Source organism: Camelus bactrianus, chromosome 4 (assembly GCF_048773025.1).
Source record: "Camelus bactrianus isolate YW-2024 breed Bactrian camel chromosome 4, ASM4877302v1, whole genome shotgun sequence".
Lineage (NCBI taxonomy): Eukaryota > Metazoa > Chordata > Mammalia > Artiodactyla > Camelidae > Camelus > Camelus bactrianus.
This window is the reverse complement of record NC_133542.1, coordinates 104769832-104793357: the sequence shown is the minus strand read 5'-3', so window position 1 is coordinate 104793357 and position 23526 is coordinate 104769832.

Sequence of the window (23526 nt, the reverse complement as noted above, 5' to 3'; positions counted from 1 at the left end):
TCTCTCTTTTTTTTAGTATCTATAAAATGTATATGTACCATTTTTCCACACTTGAGACATTGAAATATAATTATTGTTGAAAAATGCTTTTCCCTTGGCACATGATTTCTGTATCCTTTTTATGTCACCACAACAGATTAAGCTAGACAACTGACAGCAAATTATGAAATTTAGTACTTATTTCCTAGAAAATACAAAATTATAAAGTTTTGAGAACAGTTAGCATTGCTTTTCATAAGACTAAACACATTCAACCTGAATAACTTTGTCATTTTTCCTCGCTATGAATTGCAAAAATACAGAAATATATAAAATTTTAAAAATCAATGAAATCATCTGGAATCCTAGAAGCCAGATGTAAACAAATTTTATATGGTTGTATTTTTCAGACGCTGTACATAGATTTCATGTAACATGTTAACCACTTTTAGGTTTTCTGCTAATTATCATAATAACTTTACTTTTTATATCTGTTACCCTTGTCCTCAATTTATAAAAGTTAGATGCATTCTGTCAACCCTGGATTATAAAAGACCTGGCAGTGAGTTTACATTGCCTGCTCCACCCTTTCCCATTTTATGTTATTTTATATTTTTAGTTCTAATCGTTTCCTTTAAATATACATTTAAATATTTCCATATTGAATTACTATCTTTAAACAAATATACTGACTTCACATGAGTGCAAAGGAAGAAGAAAGGATCACCTCTATGTAAAACAGTATCTCCCTACCTACCATGCAGGTTTCAGACACATACATCAGTTTTTAGACAGATATATTTTTATGTAACTATATATATATCTATATAGTGATATATCAGTTTTAGACAGATATTTTATATATCTATATACCTATATATCATAAATATGTTATATATTTTTATAGAGATATATATGAATATAATATATTAACTATATTTTAGACAGATATATCAGTAAGTACATTTAGTGTGCTTATATAAATGTTGATTAAATAAAAGCAATATAAATAGCATCCCCAATGTTATGATCATTTAAATACATCTTTCTACTGAACCGGGTAATGTCATTACATAACATTACATTAATAAAAAGTGGTACAGAATTTCACGTAACTCTGTCTGTGAAATGTGAAAGAAGCTGTGCAAGCGTGATGAAGAAACGTGGTGACGCTTTTCTCAACCTGCAGTAGCTCAAAATCGTGTCCTGACTTTGTTCCATATCTTCAGCATTTTCTCTGCGGGCTGTTTGTCTTCCTCAGAGATTGTTTTTAAGGCTTTCCATTTTTCACTGACAAAATTTACATGTATTTTATTATAATACTCATGTTTTTCAGTCTTTGTCATCAAATCTGTTGAGCGTATCCTCTTCTTCATGCTCATTTGGGCCAGTTAATGTGAAGGTCCATTGACTCCCTCTCATCATTGATTTTCTTTATACTGCCTTCTACTTGGGACTCGCTAATTTCTGAACCACAATTAGTGATAATTCTTGTATTCTAGTTTCCTTTTGGTAATGTATACATTTGCTAATATTCATTTCAGAAGTGATCTGTGAGGGAAAAACTTATCTAGGCCTAAGAAACTTAAAAATGTCTTTATCCTGCATTCATATGTGATTCACAGCTGGCTAAGTATAGAAATCTAGATTCAAAAGCATTTTGACCCAGAACTTTGAGACCAGAGATTATCTCTCTCTTAAAAACCTGCATTGTTGAGAAGAAATAAGGGCCAAAAATTAATCTTATTTTGCATATAAAACTTTTCACTTCAAGAACTTTTTTAGACCTTTCTGTTTATCCTTAGATTAATTTCACTAGGAACCACAAATCTCTTTTCTTTTTTCTTTAATTCATTCTCCTAACGACTTTTTTTAAATCTAAAGATGCAAGTTACTCTTTATCCACTAGCGGGCTTGACAGTTTTTTTTATAACACACCTACTATAATGCTAAAGAATGTTCTAGATTTGGGGATAGTCACTCGTGAATAAAGCAAACTGCTATTGTTACAGCTACAGAGGTCACAATATATGGAGAGAAAGGCAAGACATAATAAACATAAACAAATCCATTATTTAATATATTAACAGGATAATGAAATAATAAAGGAGGTTAAGCAGAGTAATGGCGTTTGAGGAGCCTAGAGAAAGATAGAGATCTCTCTGTAATCCAGTGAGTAGACCTCATTCAGAAGATAACATCTGTGCAGCCTGAATGCAGTCAGGGAGTTAGACCTGTGGGCATCTATGGAAAAAGCATTATGAGCCAACAGAAGTGCTAATGCAAATAACAAGAGTAGAAGCATCTCTAGCATGTTTGAAGGTGATGGAAGGCTGGTGGCTGGGAGGCTGAAGCAAGGAGGACAGTAGGAGGAGAGGAGGTCAGAAAGGTGGGGCCATGAGCATCACTTAGGGCCTCTGAGGTCACTCAGAGAATGTCGCTTCTAGTTTGAGAGGAACAGGGACTCATGGGCCATGGACAAAATGCACCATGATCTGTTTCTTAAAGTATCACACGGGAGCTGTGATGAGCTGACTGTAGGGTTCAACAGGAAAGCAGGGACACCAGCTAAGGGCAATCAACCAGACAAGAGAAGTGACTGAGATCAGGGCTGCTGCATCGGATGTGGTGGGAAGTGACTGGTTCCTGCAAGTCTTTATCTTGTTCTGAAGCCAAGATTTCCTAAGGGATGAACAGACTGAGTAAAACAGCCCTCATCTGCTCTGAAGCCTTCTTATGTGTACAGTTGGACTCGATGTTTTGGCTTAAATGTTAAAATAGTATCATACACTCCCTCTCTTTCCAAGACTCCTATTGCCTCCTCCACAGAAGACATCTTTTTTCCCTGGTTTTCCTTCTTTTTCTCTTCATTATTGCCACATAGCTCTAAGTTACAGTTACTTTAATGCTACTCTGGGAAGACAAACACATGTTCTAAGCTCTGGCATGATAGAAACTAATTCCAGCAATGATTTTTAAGATGATTTTTTAGAAGTTGATAACCAAATTGAGAGGGAGGTATGGACTTTCCCATTCATGCAAAGCCTTTCCCATTATCCACATTACTCACTGGAATGGTACATTGCTTACCAAGGATAAGCCCCTATGATACATCATAATCACCTGAAGTACATATAGGTTACCGTAGGGTTCACTCTTGGTGTTGTACATTCTGTGGGTTTGGACAAATGTGTAACAACATGCATGTACCAATATAATATCACACAGAGTACTTTCATTGCCCTAAAATTCCTTTTAATTCTGCCTATTCATTTCAACTCCCCACCAGGGGAAAAGTCTTTAAATCTTTTGTTGCATACTGCCAAACTTTCTAAAACACTAACAATTTATCCTCCCTCCAAAATAGAGGGTGACCTTGCATTTCATTGTCTATACTTCACTCTAGTTATAAATACACCATAGTAAGTATTTTTTAAATTATCAGGAGAGTATAGATGATTATTAAACTGACCCTAATGGTCTTTATTTGTGTAGCACTGAGACGTATGAAACAGAGACATAGTAGAAACGCTTCTCATTTCACTTTTGTTACTTCAAAAGACTTGCGGAGAATAGATGTTAATGCAAGCCAAGGGTTTATTCACAATTGACACAAATGGTTCTATTTAAGTAGGTAAAATTCACAAAGTTAACCACTTTTAGATAAGAAAAAACAATGAATTAAATATTATTTCATAATTTTACATTTTAAAGAATAAAAGAATATAAGCTGAAATATGTGGATTATGATGAATTTAATTGTTTGCAAAATGAAATTTTTTCATAATTTTAATTCAGTCATAAAAATTATCTTTTAAAATTGTCATTTTGTTCTCTGTTATACTTCAAATGACTGAGATCTTCAGCACTATTTCAGTGTAAGCGCTCATAACACAGCTACATTGTATGGAGTAATTTTTAGACAGCTTTTATGAGAGAAAATTTAATTAAATTTTCATAACTGAATCCATATCAAGCTTTTGATGATGTAGCACTTAGAACACAATATGTGTTTTATTAAACAAAAATTAACAATCCATTTTGTACACTTAGTCATTAAAAAAAAGCATTATCTCAAATTATTGAGGCAAAACAGTAGGAAGGCAGGCAAAGCTAGAAAGATTTAAAAGATGGTAATAAGTCCAGTTATATTAATTATTCTGGCATTTCACATTTTCTACAATGACTTGGTCAGTCCTTCTTTTATTTATGAATTCAATGATCTCCTGCAGCCTACTGTGCTTGGTTAAAAAGTGATACTACAAGACAGCTCATGGGCTCCTTCTCAAGATTCTCACAGCCTAGTTAGTATAAAACAAAAGACTAACAGACATTCTGTGGGCACAGGTGCCACTAGAGTGATGCAGAAGGGCAAGGAGCACATGAAGACTGAGGATCTCTGACGTGGACTGAGAGGCAGAGGGTGGGTTTCATCAAAGAGCTCTTCTTCCCTGAAGGGCACTGAAGACTGCAGAGCACACTGGGTGGACAGTGAGCCTTCTGGCCAAAGGGTCCCGCTTTGGCAAGAAGGCAGAATTCACACCCTGCAAGTTCTGCACGTCCACCATTCACCATTACGGTTCTCCCACCTCTCACTCCTCAAACGCATTGCCTCATCCTTTGTACCTTGTGTATTTTGAGCAGTCATCTCAGGCTCTTTCTCCAACCAGTCTTTCTGTCTTCCAAGCCATTCTCCACGTAGCTGAAAGAACTCTATTTTTCTAAGTAACAGATATAAAATGAACTATAGAAATATTCCACTTAAAAATGTCCCTGACTTCCCACCCCCCATCCAGATGCCACCTGGAATGTGCATGTCACTTTGAACTCAGTCTATAGTCCTGTTTCCCTAGTGCCCACCCCTCCTCATCCCGTGGGATTCACTGTTGGTTGTTGACAGCCTTCCATCCCCAGCCCAGGCCACACCCATGAGTCTGCACACGCTTGTCTCCTGAGCACAGAGTTCCTCCTCTCACTCGCCCTTTACAACTTCATCTTCTTCCTGGAAATCCATACTTGCTCTTTAAGATTCACTTGAAAAATCATTCCTTTAGTGAAACATTCACCATCGTCTCTGATGTTAAGAATGAATTAACCACACTCTTTTCCCAGTCTATGAAGCATTTCATTTACATTCTTAGTTTTTGATGCTTCAATTGTCAATTCATTTCTCATATATGTAGGACCTCTGCCTTTTGAATTATGCAAACCAAATATGACATTCCCTACCTCATAAAGATCACATGTTAGGAAGAAAGACTGACAGACATGTCAAACACTAACTAAAACACATGGTGATAAAGCACATCATGAGAATACAGATGGATTGGTCTGGACACAGACGGAAGAGCACTGAACTTGAACTTGGGTGGGAGGTGTAGGAAGGGTTGGTCAGAGGTAGCTATGAAAGGGAAGTGATATTAGAGCTGGCCTTGGGTGGTGGTAAGGGCAGAGCCTGGACACACACCCTCAGATGGCAATGCTCGCCAAGGCTGGGGAGCGGCTGTCCAGATGCAATGGGGCACGTGCTCCACCAGCTTCATTTTGTTAACTGACATCTCCTTTCTGGTTCTTTTAAAAAAGAAGACTGGTGCAATCAAGTGTCTTTAGAAATAATGCTTGAAGGCAGTGGGGAGATCTTATTGCAATACTTGAAGAAATTCTGCTTACTAGGATAGGAGTTTACTGTAGGAGTTCAGAAGTTCAGCAAGGAGAGTAAGATCCTGACCTAGAGCTGTGACAGCTGGAACGAGGCAGAAGGGATTGAGCTAGAGAGTTACTTTGAAGGTAACATGTACCAAACTTCCTGACCAGCAGTAGAGAAGGGATAAGGCAGTGCAAGGAGCCTGGGTTTCTGTCCCAAGCACTTGGCCTACAGCAATACAATTAAGCTAAACAAATGGACAATCCCATTGAAGAGAGGGCATTTGAGCAGAGGAAGCAACTCACACTCGGACATCTTGTCCTTTTCATTGTTACAGGTATCACTTTACAAAAAGCTAATACATTATTTTTGATAGCTAGCCATACAAAGATCTAATTATCTTCTCTATCAGCATTTAGGTAATTTGCAGCTTTTGTTCCCTATTACAAAGTAAAATAGATTTGTATGAACAGGGCAAGAATAACTTATCGTATAAATGATTTGAAATAAACTTCTAAAGCAAAAGGACTGTGCATTTTTTTGATATAAAAAGAGCAGGTTTTTCAGGGAATAAATCTGGAGCAGCAGAAAAATAAGAGCTCAGAGGGAAATCTGTCATTTTCCCATTTTACAGGCAGCATCCATGAGTGATGGTAGATTGTCGGGCTCCTGATAATAAGTGTGGTTAAAAGAAGATGGTAGTCAGGACAGTTTGACTTTAGGGTACTGGGTGAGACCTTCTGGCTGCTGTTTTCATACAAGAACATGATGGAGATTAGCATGTGGCCAAACTGATCTAGTCACTAAATTATATTTCATTATAGGAATATAATGAAATATATATATGCAAATGGAAATCTCAATTTTATGAAGTGGCTAATGAATATTTTTTAATAAGTGCCCTATTTTTAAATCTCTAGTTTGCACAGATTAACTGACAGGTCTCATATCCTTGCAGTAGGGTAGAAACACTGAATTTAGAACAACATAACATCACTTGCATACTAGAATTGTCTCTAGTTTATATAATTTTAAGCAACCCCTTAAGTTCTCTAAAAGTCCAGTTTTCTCATTTTATGCATTCAACTGAGTACAATTCCACTGTACAGTAAGCAGATATAGTAACAGTATTACATATAGCAGGATTCAGTAAACACATTCTATAAAGGGCCAGAGAGGAAATCTTTCAGGGTTTGCAAGACACTCAGCCTCTGCTGCAACTACTCCCCTCTGCCACCGCAGCGTGAGAGCAGCCAGAGGCAATTCAGAAATAACCAGGATGGTTGTGTTCCCATCAAAAGTAATCAGAACGGTGCTAGCCTCGATTTGGTCTCAGGCTGAGCAGCTTGCTAAGCACAGGAACAGAGGAAGAAAGGAGAGTCTTATAATACGATCTGTTATGAGTTCTCCAACCCTGAGACATTATGATCCCAAATCATGTATCTTTCAGCAATACCATTTTTATTTAGGTTACTTATAAATATCTTCCAAAGTCGTGAATATGGATAACAACAGATGGCACAAAAAGTAAAACTATTCCTCGATTTCCACTAGAAATACTCTGAAACTCCTCGATCATCACATGATTGTGTACCTCTCAAATGCAACTGAAACCAGAAGAGCAGGAAACTTTATCGTCGGCCTCCTTCACAGAGGGTTTTAAAAGCTTGGCTGCTCCCTTCATTACATCCCAAGGCCTTAGGTTGTCTTACTGTGAAATGCAGAAATGAGCCAACAGAGGCCAGCTGGAGCAGAACTGTTTGGTTGGAAGTGGGTGTAACTGTCCTAAGCATGGCCCTTCCTCTAGTTTTGACTTATGGTTCCATTTGAGTTTCAGTGAAGACGTGGATCTGCAAAGATGCAAGGTTTATAAACATGAACCTCAAAGGACGAGAAACATGAAATGATTTAATAATGTGAATGTACAGACTCATGGCTTTTCTTTTACTAGTAATAGTTTTGTTATGTTATTTTCCTGCCCAGAAAAACTACATTTTTTGTTTTACCTTATATGAGATGAAATATTGTGCTGCAAAATTAAACATTATGATTTATGGGACTTATTAAGTGTAAAAAAAGAGTGTAGTTTTTCACCGCCAGAGGCATGTTGGAATTATTTGAGCAGAATACAGCTGGTTATGTGATAAACCTGTAACTGTGAGTTGATGGAAAATAATTGATACTTTCCTCTTCTAATATCTTGAGTTTTTTTTTTTTTATATTATTGTTGTTGCTGATTTTAATTATAAGCTGGAGCCATTAAAGCTAACCACTCATCTTTTTGGAGTCTATGCAAAAAGTTTGTGAAAATACAACATGGCTGGCACTTCTTTGAATCTACAGATAATTAAATTAACCAAGCAAAATTGATACAGATAATAAAATTATGCAATGTGGCATTAGCAATGAACTTATTATTTTATCCTCCCATGCTTTCAGAGTCACATTATTTTCATGATAGGAACTACAATTAGAATTTCTATGGCGGTAAAGTGTGACTTTCTGCTCTCAGCTGAGATCTCCCTTCTCCAGCACACAGTGCTACATGGCTTTTGTCTGTTTTAGTTGTGTCCTTCTGGGGCTGAGGACGAAGATATAGCCATTACCTAAGGGATGTCATCGTCTGGTGTGAACAAAAGATACTGCAAACCACATCAGTAAACAAAGAATGCTGAAACCATCAAGTCATCAGTGGGTGCCGCCAGCCCCCAGTGAAGACAAGCCTGCAGCCTGGCCTCTGCAGCCACTCACAATGGTGCACCCTGAGGGGACTCAGAATAAGAAAGGACCGGATACTGGCTCTAGATAGCTAGGTGCTTGTCAAAGGAATCAATTCAATGAGCCCAAATGTTTGCTCCCTCCCATACATAGAAAAGCACTAAATCCTTGAACTTGAGATGCCTGGTTTTCTTGAGATAAGAAGCACTCTTTCATTGTTCCAACTACCTGGTCTTTGTTGTAAAACCCCTATATATCCTAGATCTTCCCCTACCTCTTGGGAGCGGTCCCTCAGAGCCATCTGAGAAGCTGTCATCCCAGCTTGAGGCCTCCCATCAAATAAAACATAACTCTCAACTTTTTAGGCTGCACATTTATTTCAGTTGACACTGGTAATGTTAGAGGCATACACACACAAAACAAAACCATTTGAGTCTCCTTATGGCCTTAATTCATAACTGCTTCATTGTCATTTCCATAGACCTATCTTTGTCCAAAGCACATAACATAGCTAAACCCACAATCTAGGGATGGGAGAGAATGCTCTCTGCACCATGAAGCAAAAAACAATGGCGTAAATATTGGTAAAGATGAACGATTATGAACAATTTTCAATCCACCGTATTTACTTGCTATGCAGACAATATGATTTACATTTTAGCACTTTTTCAGAATTAAGAAGAGTGACAATATTAAATTTAAAACTTTAATTGCAATTTATTAAGTCCATTGAATAAATTAAATCTAGCTTATAAAACTAGTTTTAAACTCTTTATAATAGGTATTTAATCTGCTTAGTTATCAGTGGTTTATGAAAGAGACGGATACAGCATAAACAATAACTATACAACAGAGTAGCACCAGGACACAGCTCACACCAGCGAGGACTTCAAGCTGACAGAGAAGCACAGATGCGCTGTTCCTGAGACAGGAAGGGGGCAGGGCACAGCCATTCAAGGAATGCTACAGCCATTAACATCAAAATGGTGAAAGATTCAACCCCCAGGAGGCCTTGAGGCTCAGTATGGTGGGAGATTTGACTTCTAGCAGATCTTGCGCTTCATTACATGCCCATTGTAATATATGAACATGGTGAATAACACGCCCACAGGCCCATGAAGGTCCCAAGGCTAGCCACAGAAGGTCAGAGTGGAAAATGGCCAACTTCCTGGGAATCCCAGCCCCTTCCCCAGGCTACTTAGACTGGTCCTTCCACTTATTAGCATATGAAGCCACCAAGCCTATAAAAACTGGCAATAGAGCGCCTTGCAGCCATCTCTCCCCATCTCTCCATTTATGCAGTGTGTACCTACTTTTAATCTGAGCACCCAATCCCCACAACTTGTGGCCTTTATCTTCCCTTTCAATGTATCTCTCTAAATAAATCTACCTTTACTCAACTGTGGCTCATTCTTAAATTCTTTCCTGCATGAAGCCAAGGACCAACACTTGGCGGGGCACGTCCCAGGGGCTCAACCGAAGCCTGGGACACAGCCCTTCTCATGCCCCACATCTGTTTTCCTGCATCATTCTGAACGACAGTATAAAGAGCAAAACAATGTGATAAGTCCTAAAATTGGCAAAGTGTTATGAAGGTTTTGAGGAGTTGGTAATTCAGCTTTGAGACTGTTAAGGGAAAGTTTTAGGAAAAGTAAAAGTTTTCAGTCTCTCTGAAATACGGATCACATAAAAAGGATAGACCACCAAGAAGCTTATTAGAGGGTTGGGCATAGCTCAGTGGTAGAGTGCATGCTTCACATGCACAAGTTTCTGGGTTCAAACCCCAGCACCTCCACTAGAAAAAAAAAACTTGCTAACTTTAAGATAGTAGGTACCTCTGGAGAGAAATGATGGAGAAAAGGGTTGCATTTGTTTTAAATGAATCCCTACTTTTTATTGTTTAAAAAATTAGATGTGAAGTAAACATACAAATATAAACATTTGCGAAATTGTGTCACTGAGTGCATACATTTTTTAAAAAATATTTCCTGTCCTTTTTTTATGTTTGAAATACTCTAGAATTTTCAAAATGTGTAAAATCAAAGAAACTGTTGAGTATAACAAGGGAAATTTGCTTAAATTCCAAAAACCAGCAACATTTGAATCGCATCAATCTGCATCACTTACAAAGAAACAATATACATAAACTGAAGTAAAATTGAACTCTAACCCATTATTCCACAATTTACATTACTGTAGCCTGAATTTATAACATTTGAATGTGAATATGGTTACAAACAGTAAGTGCCACACACCTCCCTAGGCCACAGCGACCTGTGGGTGCAAAGAAGCTCATGCAACTGTCGGTGCTCAAAGTTATCAGTAACTCCTATCGATTTGTGCAAGACCTCGGTTCTAACCTACAGCTACTACCTCTACCCCCGTAGCTATTTCTTCTGCGAGGCTCTATGGAGATGCCACAGAAGCTCCCAGTGTGCTCTGTCCTCTTACCATCTCCGATCTTTCTTTGTTATCAGACACCTCCAAGGCAATCAGGGGAAATGTTTCCTTAAGTGAGCCAAGAATTCAGAACCCCTCAAAATGCTGAGCTGTCACTGAATTCCCTTCATTCTTCTCTTGGACTCTCAGGCAGATTCTGTTGCTACCTGAAATCTTAAAGTGCTTTTTATAAAAATAGCTCTCTTAGCTTTTACTTCAAGTCCTCCCTACAAAAAGTCAGACCTATTTTGAGGAGTTGCTTAGAGAGAGATACCACCATGTCCTCACTGGTTGTCCCCTTAATAAATACTTGATGTAAGCCAGAGAGAGAAAGAAAAAAACTGTATGATATCACTTACATGTGGAGTTAAAAAAAAAGACAAATGAACTTATTTACAAAGCAAAAACAGACTCACAGACATAAAAAACAAACTTGTGGTTACCATTGGAGAAAGGTGGGTGTGGTAGGATAAATTGGGAGTTTGGGATTTGCAGACACTAACTACTATATATAAAATAAGTAAACAATAAATTTATACTGTATAGCATGGGGAACTACATTCAGTATCTTGTAGTAACCCATAATATAAAGGAATATATAAACGAATATATGTTTGTATATGTATGGCTGAAACATTCTGCTGTACACCAGAAATTGACACAACAGTGTAAACTGACTTTACTTCAGTTAAAAAAAAAAGCGTGCATTGTGTCAGCTCCAGCAAGGGGATGACTAAGGGGAGGAGGGAGTGTGCAGTACCAGTTCATCAGATACCCATTATCTACCTCCTGGGTCACCACTCAATTTCTAATATTACTAACTGTGGCTTTATGTCTATCCGCATTTTATAATCCAGGTAGCTTTTCCTGAAGAGAGCATGCAAGTTTTGGGCAGTGTCTTGAAATATATAAGCACCGACAAGGCACCAACTCTTTGGTATGTTCAGGATATATGTTAATCAGTATAATGTGGCTTTACTTTAAATTTTTTGCCAATACTGATGTTAACGTGGTGGTTGCAAGCAGCTTTAAAATTCTGGGCGGCTCAACACAGTAGTACCTAAACTCAGCATATGCTACAAAGTGAAGAGCAGGGCTGGAAGGTATACCAGTAGTAGGTTCTTCTTCACAGAATTAATGAAGGAGAATGAAGAACCCCAATGCAAAAACTAAAAGACACATTAGGAGATAACCTTTCTGAAATTGTATCCTTGCTGTTTAAGCATAGGAAGAACTAAATAAAGCTCTGAGTTTTTCACTGAGGCTCTAAATTGAAATTATGGTATATCCTCAGAGACATTATGAATATTTCTGACAAAGATAAGCTGTGAATCGAATTGAGGCTTCTGTTGAAAAGGAATAAAACCACTCTACTGGTGAGGCATTTATCACTGCAGGAAAAAAAAAAAAAGGTTCAGTAATTTTATTCCCCATTCTGAGATTATCACTCACAGCTATGGTCTCCGTTACTGCAATAACAAAGTGAGAAATAATATTTCCCCCAGGAAAATGTGGGATGTTTTAATGTTTTATGGCAGAAAGACATTTTTGCAGACATTGCAGAAAGCAAATGTCTGCTTTAAATTAGGCTATCATTCAAAGAGAATGATGAAATGCAGCTGCAAAAGTCAGCCAAATAAGTAAGCTTATACCTTCTAGTTTATTCCTATAATATTTCTGATATTTCCTATTGTTCATCTTGTGGCTACAGGACGCGGTAGCCACAAATACTACGATTTGTTTATATCGCATGTGTCCTTGGTTAGAGACAAATTAAGCATCCCTAAGTGATGAGGTGTAAGGCTCAATGGGAGAGCAAGCTGATAATACTTGGTAAACTCACGACTTGCATTTCACTGTTTTTCATGCATTAGCCCATTCGCTAATTCACAAATATGTATCAAGCACTTCCTGTTTGCCAAGAGATACAGAATAGGCATAATACATTTTGCTGAATAATAAGGCAACTTCTACATCAACGAGCCTCAGATTAATGAGCAAGACTGGTAAAAGCAAGTTAAAACAAATAGTATATAATAAAAATCTGTTATAAAATGTCAAAGGAAAAAAACAGTGAATTTTTTCAGAGAAGATGTATATATATTTAAAATTCTAGTTTTCTACATTATCTGTCCCCATCTCTAATGTAAGTAAAACTTCACTATATTTGAATCAGCTATACATTCATATATTTATTACTTTAAAGTATTTTATTATGCTTTATATAATTAATTTAGAAAAGTAAGTAATGTGTAGGAATATTTCAAAGACATAATAAAATTAACACTCATATACCCAGCTTAGGAAATAGCATAATGCCAGTACATGTGATGATCTCTTTGTGTACTGCCCCCAAACCTAGCCCACCTTCCCAAAGGTAACAATTGTCATAAATATTTTTCTAATTCTATTGAATCTCTTCATAATTTTACTGCCTACATAGTTAACATCACTACTGTTAAAATTATAAAAATGGAATCATAGCATATATTTATATATATGTGTGTATATAAATATATAATATATATACTAATATATATATAATATATATATATTCTTCAGTGCCTTGCTTGTTTTGCTTAATATTTTTGCAATTTCTCCATTTCTACCTATGTAGCTGAAGTTCATACGTTTTCGTGCTTTCCTGTGCAACAAAACTGTGATTTCCCACTGTGCTTTTGACAGATAATGAATTGTTTCCCAATTTTTTTTGGGGGGGCAGCAAAAAGGGCAATATTTCAGTGAAGATTTCTCTTTATGTCTCCAGGGACAGGTGTACAATAATGTGCCAGGATACATTTAAAAGTGTTATTACTGAACCACATGTTCAACATTACTATGTAATGAAAAACAGTTTTAAATTATAAAACAAAGACATTTAATGAATAATATTAACAATATAAAGCTAAAAATCAGATAAGCTTTTGAAAAAGATGCAGAAAAAATTACTTGGTGAAATTCAATACCTATTCATTACAAACAAACAAAAGTACCATACTAAAAAAAAAGAAATGATATTATCTGATTAAAGAGATCTTAAAAACTGATGCAGAGTTACTTAAAGACCCAATGTTAAAAGCCTTCTTTATGAGATTAACAATGAGACAGTAATAGCCACTACTGGTACTTCTAGTCAACATTTTACTGGAAGTCCTGATGAGAGAAAAACAATGAAATATATGGAAACTGGAAAAGAGAAAACAAGCTAATATTTTGTCTTAAATTGTTCTGGACTTTCTACATACATAACCCTATTATTTAAAAATCCTGGTACATTTGTTTTTCCTTTTCAAACTTTATACCCTTTATATTCTTCTAGTGACAATTCTGCATAGATATACTAGATCATGGGTATCTTTTAAAGAGTTTTATCTATAGGGAAAGAAAAGGCTTTATTATTTAAACAGGAAGTGTGATATATGTGTGGATTCATTATAAATGGTCTCCTTTTTTTAGTTTAAAGTCATTACTTTTTCTTTTTTTTAATTGTTAAAATTTTGTGTAAAAGATATCTGCCCTACAAATATTTGATTGAATTTGCCTATGAAGCTGCTAAACCTAGTATATCTGTTATAGAAAGACTCTTAATCACTCATAATGTTTCTTTAATGGCTATAAAGCTTGTCATGTTTTCACTATCTCCTTGAGTCAATTTCAGAAACTTGTATTTTTCAAAGTACTTCTGTTTTTGAAAATTTCAAATTTATTGCCCTAAATTTCTTCATAATATTCTTTTTTAAAATTAGCTATGTATTTCTTTCTTTCTTTCTTTATTATTGTTTATCTTTGCTTTCCCTTTTAATTTCCATGAGTCTCAAGAAATGCACATTCACATTACTGTGCATTTCAGAGAACCAACTTTTGGCTTTGTTCACTTCCTTTGCTTCCCACTTCATTAATCACAGGCTCCATTTTTGATATTTTCTTCTTTTGAGTGTCTTTGACTTTATTTGACTCACTTTTAATTAATATCTTATTTTAGACCCAGCTGAATATTTTATAATATTTCTTGTTTCTCAAAAAACAAAGCTACATCTTTCCTTCTAAATACTATACTTCTCCAACATTTTGATACATACTTTAATTGTCACTAATTTTAATACTTAATTCCCATTATGCTTTTTCATTTGAGGTTAGAGTTGCATTTTTAAGCTTCAAATATGTATTTTGAGTTTTTTTCAAAAATCAATCTCTTATTTAATTGTCTTTGTTCAGAAAATGTTGTCTGCATGAACACAAATGTTTAAATGTGTTAAAGTTAACATATTTCAGTACAACCTCAAGGTCTCCAGAGTCTGACCTTGCTTTGAAGACATCTAACCCCTGGCTTTCCTACTTTACTTCATTTAAGTCCTGTTTAGAGTCCTCATTCCAGTGCTAGCTTAGTAGTTTATTTGAAATTTGTGAATTACTTTTACTCATGCTTTTATCTATTTTTTTTAACCAGGAGGGTCTTTATTTTAGTAGTATTTATTTGGCATGCTGGCATAACTTCAAGTCATCTATTTACTTTTTATGCAAAACAGAAATCTTCTGGGTCACTCTGTGTTTAAATTCTCCCATCCACCTATTTCCTGTTCATTTATTTATCCAGCCAAGATTTTTTGAGCACTCCTATTTCTCAGACAGTTTTTTGTGTGCTGATGGTAGAACTGTGAGCAGTGAAAGCTTGTATCTGTGAAACAGAGAAATTAAAACTACATTCAATAGAATAATAGTTATTGATAAGTCCTGGGAAGAAAGACAAAGCCACGTTATGAATGATGAGTTGGTGCAGACGGGACGCTCTTCAGAGTGAGGCTTACGAAAGACTTCTCCAAAGGTGACATCTAAGCTGAGATCAGAAAGCTTAGCCTGAATGAGCCATATGTCTATTTGTACGAAGAGTAATTCAGCTTGGAAAGGAAAATTTTAAAGATTTGAAGATAATGAGGCTGGAAAATGCAGGACATGTTCAACGGCAAGGAAGTATTTGCTACACTTGATAGGACTTTTGGAGAACAGAGATAGGGCAGAAGCAGGAACTTGATATCTATGTTTGAATATCCATATCTTGTCGACAAATATTAAAAGCAATTTTTATGGCTGTTGATGGCTAGCATTTGATATTTCATAGAAAAAAGGAAATTCATTCTGTTTTATTTCTATTACTATGTGTATTAAACCATTGCCTGTTGGACTGATTATTTAAGCTTATTTGCTAAATCTTTAAAATCCAAACATCTTGCCAGAGTCCACTAATTTCTATTAATATTACCAAGAAGGAGAAGTAGTTTTGGCCTATAGCTTCAGATTATTTTAGAATAGACATATTTTTGTTTTATTTTTCTCTCTTCTTTATTTTATCTATTTGCATATTTATTGGGCTAGCTTATATGTAGTTGGGATCTTTTCTTACTCATCCTTAGTTTTGATTAGTTTCCCTTTTTTTAATCTGTCTCTTTTCTTCCTGCAGTCATTCTAAGGGAATAAATAAAGTTTACCTTCTGCAATTTCTATTCTCCAGTTTTCATGTAAGATTTTATGGCCTCCAATGAGAATTATAAACATTATTGCATTTTTACTTCCCTGCATTGTGTTCTTAATTAAGCAAGTTCTTTCTCTTTTTGTAACCTGCTTCTCTGATCTATGTCTTCACATTTCTATTTGCTCTCTTCCTGTGTTATACTGTTTTATTTTTACAGAAGCAATCTCACCTTGCACAAGTTGAGAATTCAAAGCAGATCTTTTCTAAAACTTCTCATTTTCCATCTTAGTTCTTCTGCAGAGGTATTGTTTTAATTTTTCCTGGTTCTGGTGGTTTTCCCCACTCCACCATTAGCGGTGCTGCAGTGTCTTTTTTATTGACTTCATTTTGTCTCATGGCTGCTTATTCATTTTTAAATGAAGAAATAGTTTTCAAGTCATCTTCCAAAGATCAGAGTTGTGATTCTATTTGTTTGTCCTTGAATGATCCTTTCCCCCTTTTTATTTTCAACAGTTTTCTGGAATAAAGATTCGGTGATGCATCACATAGGAAAAGGGTAACGTGAGTGATGAGAGAAATGAAAAATAAAATAGAGGAAGATTTCAGAAACTAGAGACTCACTGGACTGATTATCTAAAACAATGCATAGTAGCATATACTGCATTTTCTAAGGATATTAAAGTAAAACTTGAATTTATTTCTCTTTTTCAAGACATTAAAGTAACTATCAAATTGAAGATTGATATGAAATGTGACACTACTGAAAACATTACTATAAAAGTATCAGGCTAATTAACTGAGCTACTTTTTAAAATGATGTGTAAATACAGTCAATTTTATTTAATTTTGAAGACCTATATTCCTTAGTGTTACTTTTGTATCTTGCATTTAATGAAAAGTGAAGATGGAAGGTTAATGTATAGAAGCAACCTCCCCCACACATCCTTCATTTCACGTGGAATAAACTCATTATGTCTGGACTGTCCAGCTTTATTGATATATATCCTATTAATTTATCTTCAGAACATACTCTCCTCCAGTAATGTGAAAGTAAACTTTCTGATTCATTCTTTGTGGACATAGCTTTCTGAAAGTACCTTTTTCTCTAAGTCTCCTATTTCCATGACTATGGTATGGCTGGGCATTCTGCAGGGGCATTTGAGAACAAGCTTTTACTTTTAGCAATGGACTAAAGAACTGAATTTCTCTTTCGAATGACCAAATTTTAAATCTAATTTTATGGCCAGGTTATAAAGTGTACAGATGGAATTGTGAAGGGTAATCTTAAAATAAACATATAAAACTGATGATTTCTGGCCATTAAATTGCTCTCATTCTTAGTTAAACTGCTAATAAAAATCTCACTGTAATTTTTTGCCATCTCACATGGAAGAGAAGAGTGTTTAACCTTGGCATTCTGGCCTAATTCCCACTATTTAACTAGATTATTTTCAGTTCTACTTACTACTTTTTTCAATCTACTGTGATTTCTTTGAAAAAAAAGATAAAACTCCAAGAATTGCTATGACCATCTCAGATCATCCTTCCCCAGATGGAAACCTCACCAACGGCTTAGTGATATTCTTTGTAACAAGTGAATAGTTAAATAGTGAAACACTAGATTGAGTATTTTAAATCCAGCTACCATAATGGATTGACCGAGGGTTTATAGTGGTGCAAACCCAGTAGAAGTTTAATCTTCATATCTAACAGCCCACAGCAGGTGTTCCTGTCAGAGGGGAGGTTCCACTCCATGTGGTCATTCAGGAACCAGGCTGGCCAGGGCACCATTCAGCATGTGACTTCCAGGGTTGCTGTGGCCTGGCTCACCCCAGTCAGCCAAAGGGAAACACGGCAGAAAGAGTGAGGGTGAATAACCACCAATTTCTACTGAGTGCCAGGTACTCTGTTAAAAGCAGAGATTTGAAAGCATGAAGCTCCCTCTTCCCTACATGGAAGGGAGATTGAAAATTAGAATTTTGTTCCAAATACTGGAATGAGTTTAGGGTAAAGTTCTGCGGACACATGGTACAACACGTACTAACCATATCTGAATAAAACAGGAAACGCTTATTTAATTTTTACAGCTGTTTATCAGACGGAATACTGGGCAGAAAGGAGTCCAGGAAGCAGAAAGGGCATGTTGAAAAGGACAGAGGTGTGTGCACCGTGTCCTGCATCACATGTCCTTAAGCTCTTCGCACAGCCCAGCTCCCTCCCGCTGCTTTACAAACCCCACTTGCCCTCTGCCTGCCCTCTGTGTCCCGTAATCTGACACCGCCTTCTGTACTGCGTGTGCCAGCACAGGCTTGCTCCCTAACCTTGACTGTGTAATGACGCCAATCCAATGCTTATCATTCATTTTAGGTGCCAGTGATCAGACACAGGTCTCTTCGTTTCAGTGTGAGTAAAAGAGGGACTAGATGGTGAACCCAAGAAGCATGGGTAGCATCCTGATCATCAAAGTTTCCAGTAACTTAAGTGAAAAATATATATAAATCAAGGGAAGAGTGAGGACATTTTTAGACACACAGGCAGACTAACAAGCTACAGTGAACACATGGCAAATGACCCCTTACTGCTTTTGTATTCTAGATTTACCTATCCTCTCAGTACAGCCTGACATATTAGCAGAAAGGGGGTATTTTTCATCTGCCTCTGCTTATATGTATTTTTCTTTAAATAATTATGAGAAAAGAAAAACCACGACATTTCATGTGGAACTGCTGTTTGTCCTAAGTGCATCTACGTGATCTGTCAATCATCTTCAAATAAAGAACTTCCTGCTGCTACTCATTTTGGATAACGCTAAATAAGGAGAGTTGACTTTTTACTATTCACTGAAGGAGCATCTTAATCAAAAGCCAGCCTGCAACTTAGAGTGCTCACCAGTGCAGCAGAAAATGTGACAAGCGTGCGTAGATTAATGCGTGTTTTCTCTGATGATGCTAAGTTAGCATATTTGGTGTGTTCTCCAGACTGGCAGCCTGATGGCACCTTGTTGTAAGGTAGAGTCACTGTGCTGGAGGATAAATGCCCTTTATTGTAGTTTTCCTTAAGGATACTCACAAGCCATCTCAATCAGTTTCTACTGCCTCGCAAAAGCATCCTCCCAAACCTAACTGCTGAAGCAACATGTATTTATTTTCTCATAGTTTCAGATTCTCAGGAATCTGAGCACAGCCCAGCTGAGTCCTGTACAAAGCTGCAATCAAGGTGTTGGCCAGGGTGTAGTCTCTCCTGAGACTCAACTCAGGACAGATCTCCTTCCAAGTTCACTCAGGTTGTTGGCAAAATCTATTATCTTGTGAATACTGAAGACCTTCCTTTTCTTTCCTTTTTTTTTTTTTTTTGGTTGACTCTCGACTGGAGAATGATTTCAGCTACTAGAGACCACCTACAGTTCCTTTCCATGTTGGATTCCCCAACATGGCCACTTGCTTCCTCAAAGAAACCAAAGGAGAATAAGAGACTCCAACGAGATGAATGCTACTGTCTTATGTAACTTAACTCCATAACCATGTGGGCATAACCAGGTAGATCCTGTCACCTCCAATGTACTCTACTAGTTAGATGTAAGTCATCAAACTCTCACATCCTTAAAGGGAGGAGAGGACCCAAGAGTGTGAGCATCAGGAGATGGAGCAATGGCAGTCATCTGTAGAGTCAGCCAGCCAGCCACACCAGCTGGGCAACCTTCCAATCACATCAGTCATGAAAATACGTCTGGTTATCCCAGTGGACACAATCACAAACTGAAGTCTAACATAATACATGTGGCTTAGACATTATATTTACTCTGTCATAATCTAAGCAGAACTGAGAAAATGATAATACCCAACATTCCATATAATGAACTAAGTTAAATTTATTCACACAGAGGTGGAGGACAAGTCTTAAATGACAATTACCCTGAAAACACTCATCAACCTATCTATTGAAGTGGAAAACTTAAATGAAGACCAATGCCTCTATTATACAGCAGAAATCATCTAGATTAAATGCACGATCTCACATAATAATCAATAGGAAAAAGACATTTTAAAAATACCACTTATTACTGTAATAAAAGATTATAAAGCTTTGCATTTACTACATTTTTAAATCTATGACCCTATGCCAATTTATTAGTAAAATTTAGTGAATGAATTGTGGGAGGAGGGGTAATTAGGTTTATTTATTTACTTATTTTTTGGATGGATGAATCCAGGACCTCATGCATGCACTCTACCACTGGGCTGTACCCTCCCCTACTGAATGAATTATTAAGTAAAATCTGTCTTCAGTCCTTACTCAAAACTGTCAACTCAAGGATCCTGACTGACACAGTTTTGTGGTGTATTTTTGAGATAAGATTTTTGTTGAATATATAAATTGATGAGTTGAACTTTTGGATATTAAAATATAACAATAAAAATACCTGTAACTTTATTCTCCTTTCTATATATACATCAAATCTAGTCCTTTATCCAAATCTCCCCTGCTACCAATTTCTCTGCTCCAGCACCATATCCTGTTTGTACCACAAGAAATGTCTCCTACTGTGTATCATGTCTTGACTTCTTAATTCCTTCTTTATAGAGAAGTGAATAAAAATATAGTCAATGTTCATAGCAGCACTATTTACAATAGCCAAGACATGGAAACCACCTAAATGTCCACTGACAGATGACTGAATAAAGAATCTGTGGTATATTTATATGATGGAATACTACTCAGCCATAAAAAATAATAAAATAATGCCATTTGCAGCAACATGTTTGGACTTTGAGATTGTCATTCTAAGTGAACTAAGCCAGAAAGAGAAAGAATACCATACAATATCATTCATATGTGGAATCTAAGAAAAAAGACAAGTAAATTTATTTACAAAACAGAAACAGACTCACATAGAAAACAAACTTATGGTTACTAGGGTGGGAATGGAGTGGGAAGGGATAAATTGAGAGTTCAAGTTTTATAGATACTAACTACTATATATAAAAGATATAAACAACAAGTTTATACTGTATAGTACAGGCAACTATATTCAATATCTTGTAGCAACTTATGATGAAAAAGAATATGAAATTGAATATGTGTGTGTTCATGTATGACTGAAGCATTATACTGTATGCCAGAAATTGATACATTGTAAACTGACTATATTTCAATAAAAAACATATAAAATACATATACATATATAATATATATATTCAATTAATTCAAATTGCTTTTGGACTCCTGTTTTAAAAACCCTTTAGAGGTTCCTTTTGGAGTGAAATCCCAGTTCATTAACTTTGTCTCTGTGGTCCTGTGTGATCTGCCACTTTGTAAGGACTCCCCCACATCAGGACTTATTTTCTAAGCTACTGTTGTATGATTTTCTTCTAATTCTGAGAGAGCCAAGCTCCTTACCACCTGATTGGGCCCATGTATAATATCTCATTGATCACAATATCCCTACTGTCCTTTACCTGGACAATTACATCTCACTCCCCAGGTTTCAGAATATGTGTTACTTCATATGATTAGTATTGCAATGATAAACGGGTGTCAAGGGAGGTAGATTTATCAAGTGAACTTTGATAAAATGTGCACTGTGAAAAGCACATTCCAAAAATGGACAGCAGACCATCTTGGGGGCATAAGTTAAGTATAGTAAATGTGCTTTAGTTAAATGCAGATGTGATATGATTCTACCATGAACAAATCATAAATCTGTATTATTCAAACATTGGATAACTAAGAAGAAATGTATCATCTAGAAATGATCACTCATTCTAATACATTATTTACTATTCCTATTTTCTGTGCATGTTTATATTTTTATATAGAATCAGTCCATAATATGTAAACTATTTCCAAAATTACTTTTGCAAAGTCACTATCAAATATTAAGTATCAAAATAGATTTTCATATATCAAAATGCATAACAAAAAATAATTTCTTTCTTTTTGTTGTTGAAAAATACTCCCTTGAACAGTAATTTATTTAACCCATCTTTTTTTGGTTGAATGTTCATTTTTTTTCTCTAAAATTTTATTTTAAACATAACTGTATTGAACATTCTTACAGGTAAATCATTTTGTATATACTTTATTTCCCTAAAGATCACTATCTAAAGATTACATGGGTCAAAAAGCATAGGTATTTTTAAGCTACCCATCACAATGATACTAATTTATGCCCTAATTAATAGATTGTAGTATAATTTTCAATCATTTAAATTATCAAAGGCTCATGATGCTGAGTTATTTGTAGAAGGTTAATCAAATGTCAAGAAACACTAATTCCACTATATATAGTATCATTTTAAAGAAAATTAATTTTTAAATACCTTGATATTTTACATCCCTTCTCAGTACAAAATTAAATGCATAGCACTACAATTATTTATGTATTTCAAACAGTTATGTAGACTCTGCGTTTCATCAGGTATGTGCTAACTGGGGAAAGACAACCAGCTCACTACCTAACCCCAGTGCTGAATTAACTTGATCAATTTGCCAAAGTCTCAGGCCCATTAGACTCAGAATTTTGATTGTGACAGGACACGAAGAGTCCATTCATGTCTGTGGGATGGATTCCAATTATTTTTGTGTAGGCAACCAATGGGTGAAGTGAGCACTCTAATAAACATGGTAGAAATGGGCACTCACTCAAGCATCACTTTTGGATTCATTCCTAATCATAGACCTGTTGAGAATGTCAGTTTTAATAAAATAAAAAGAGTACTTCTGGAGCAGGGAATTACGTGTGTTATGCTGCTATTTAATGAAAACTGGGTTGCTAGGGGAGGACAGATCACAGTGAGTAAATGCTTAGAACATGGTTTTCCTTTAGCCTCAGAAGGTCCCAGGGATAAAAGAGATCAGTTAAAAAGGTCAAGAGTTTCATCTCTCTAAATAATTTCCTTTTTGCTTCCTGATACATGTTTCAAAAATTTTATGTTTCATGCCAAGGTTTATCATATAGAACTGGCACATTTTAAAGGTTTATGTTTTAAACCAGTTTATATGCAAACACTTTAATTTCATACTGGAGGTCTTAATCATACAGAGCATTTCTAGTCTAATATGCACTGTTGGTCTGCGTTAAGGGAATGAAGCTTCATTTACATCCTCACCTGAGTGAAGTAGGATCCATGGAAGAAATATTGTGGGAACAAGCTTCCACAGCCATCCACATGATATTTGGACACTGTTTTGGATTATCTGCATTGATATTACACTTCATTTACATAGACAATCAAGAGTTGGCAGTACTGATTGCTATCCATGCCAAGAAAGCGGGAAG